This window comes from Ambystoma mexicanum, chromosome 13 (assembly GCF_040938575.1).
Source record: "Ambystoma mexicanum isolate Mex_15411 chromosome 13, UKY_AmexF1_1, whole genome shotgun sequence".
Classification (NCBI taxonomy): domain Eukaryota; kingdom Metazoa; phylum Chordata; class Amphibia; order Caudata; family Ambystomatidae; genus Ambystoma; species Ambystoma mexicanum.
In genome coordinates, this window is record NC_090938.1 from 689569787 (window position 1) to 689572567 (window position 2781).

Genomic DNA, 2781 nt, shown 5'->3' on the forward strand with positions numbered 1-2781 from the left:
AGCAACAATCAACACGCAACTAATAAGCCTGCTCAACAGAGATTATGAAAGATATGTGTTTTATCAATGTACACAAAGCCCACATGATGAAGCAATAAGGTTAAGGGTCATTGAAGGGTGTTTGTCATCGCAATTCAGGAAACATATATTAAAAAAGCCTCTGCCCTTGTGAGAAGTAGTGGAACTTGCAATAATATACAAAAGAGTCGACACACAAGCAGCTAATATAGAAAGTCCAAAGAGAATGGACACTATTGCTGTTATAAATCAAAATACACAATGGCAAAGAAGATACCCTGGTATAACCTCACCAGGATCAGTATGCAGAATTATAGGGGAAAGACAATGTTACTGATGCGGATTTGAATTTCCTCACAAGGGTCCGTGTCCTGCTATGGGTCAAGTATGTCTACGATGTGGACAAGAGAATCATTTCCAGACGATGTGTCGAGAAAGAATGACAATGCCAACAAACCGCTAGAACACTCAGATGATGTCAGGTAGAAGATATGATGGTCAAAGAAACTTTGGAGGACGAACATACACAGAAAGGGAAGTGATGAGACCTAATGCAGTATCAAAAACAAACCAACAAAGGGCTCAACCAGGATTTATCAGGGCTATGGACAATTTACAGATTGAGGCAACAAACCTAGGTGGTCAAGAATTGGGACAGAACGTAATGTCTCATCAAATTCAGAGTCAAGAAGAAACACAATATGGAGATCCGTATGAGAATCCACCTGTTTCTGGTGAGAAAGAAGAACTGACAATGGAGCATTATCAAGAATATGATAGGTATGGCAAAGAATATGTAAGGTTGATATATGATACTGCAGATGGTAATACGGCCATAAAAGTAACAGTGAACTTAAGAGGACATGAAATACCATTCTTGGTAGATACTGGAGCAACAGTAAATGTCATGAGTGAAGAAGCATATGAGAAAATCGCTAATCAATATCCCCTGCAATCATCAAGAGCTGACATTTTTCAATGGGGAGCAGAACAGCCACCATCAAATAAAGGGCAATTTCAATGTGATCTAATTCATGAAGTACAGTGCCTACCAACTAATATACATGTTATAAAAAGCCCTGTTATAGGCATATGCCTTATTAGTTGTAAAACTGCCACAGAACTAAAACTTATTTATGTGAGATACAAGCAGTCAGAAACGATACAAGGTGTTCCGTCACAACGCCATGACCTCAGGTTCGTGTCAGGAGAAGTGCTGAATTTGGAAAAGTTGAAAGAAAAATGTCCACACTTATTTCACGGAGTTGGAAAACTGAAGAATAATACAATACATTTACATATTGACAAGTCAATTCAGCCTGTTCCTCAACACCCGAGGCGCATAGGATTTCATTTACAGGCAAGAGTATCACAAGGGTTGAAACAGCTAAGAGATAATGGTATCATTGAGAGAGTTGAGAGTGGCCTGACTCCTTGGTTATCTCCATTGGTAGTGGTACCTAAAGCAGATGGGCGTCTTCGTCTGTGTGTAGACATGAGGATTCCTAACACGGCCATCTTGAGGGAAAGACACCCCAGACCCAATATTGAAGACATGATAATACGTTTAAATCAAGCTAGCAGATTCACCAAACTAGATCTAAATCAGGGGTATCATCAGCTGGTGATTGATCCAGAGTCCCGGCCCATAACTAATTTCAGCATGCACGAAGGCTTGTTCAGATATAAGCGACTCAGCGTTGGTATTTCGTCTGCTGCAAAAATATTTCAGGAAGAAATAAGGAAAGTTATAGCGCCAGTAAAAAATGCGTTTAATTACAGCGAGGATATTCTAATTTATGGTGCTAGTCAAGGTCAGTATGATGAAGCTTCGGAATAAGTATGCAAGTTATTGCAAGAAAATGGGCTGACTTTAAATGGACAGAAATGTGACATAAACAAGAAAAGTCTAAGGTTCTTTGGACAGATCCGGAAAAGGTGAAGAGTATTTTGGATCTTGAAGCGCCAAAGGATATAGCAGAGCTAAGATCTTTCTTAGGAATGGCTGGATATTGTGCGCCGTATTTAACGAACTATGCAACCCAATTGATTCACTGAGATAGCTTCTAAAAAAGGATGTGGTGTTTGTGTGGAATGAGAATTGTGAGAAGAGTTTTAATAAAATTAAAGAAGAGTTGGTCAGTGTTAGGCGGTTGGCGTATTTTGATCCTAAACTGGAGACTGAAATAATAGTGGATGCCAGCCCAGTGGGTCTAGGAGCTATTTTAGCACAGATAGAACCAGGAGAGGGGCATGAAGGTGAAAGACGCATTGTCGCATATGCTAGCAGAGCATTAAGTGATATTGAACAAGCATACTCACAAGCTGAAAGGGAAAGCTAAGCGGCTGTATGGGCATGTGAGACGTTTAACCATTTTATGATTGGAAAACCTTTAATTCTTGTTACAGATCATCAAGCGCTTCTTTTATTGTTTGGAAATCCTAGAATCAAGATGCCTCCTAGAATTGAAAGATGGGGCATACGACTACAGGAATATGATTATAGGATTATTCATAGACCTGGGAAAGAAGCAAATCCAGCAGGTTATTTATCAAAGCATCCCGCAGGCGTGGCAGAAATTAAAATGCAAAGGAAAGCCGAAGAGTATAATATCTATCTCTTAATGCTTTACCACCAGCAATCACTAAGGAAATATTTAGGGAGAAGAGCCAGGCTGATCCAATGATTTAGGTGGTGGTTAGACTCACCAAAACAGGAAAATGGTCTTGTCTCAACTTAGAGGAAGGAGTGGAAGAGGGGGA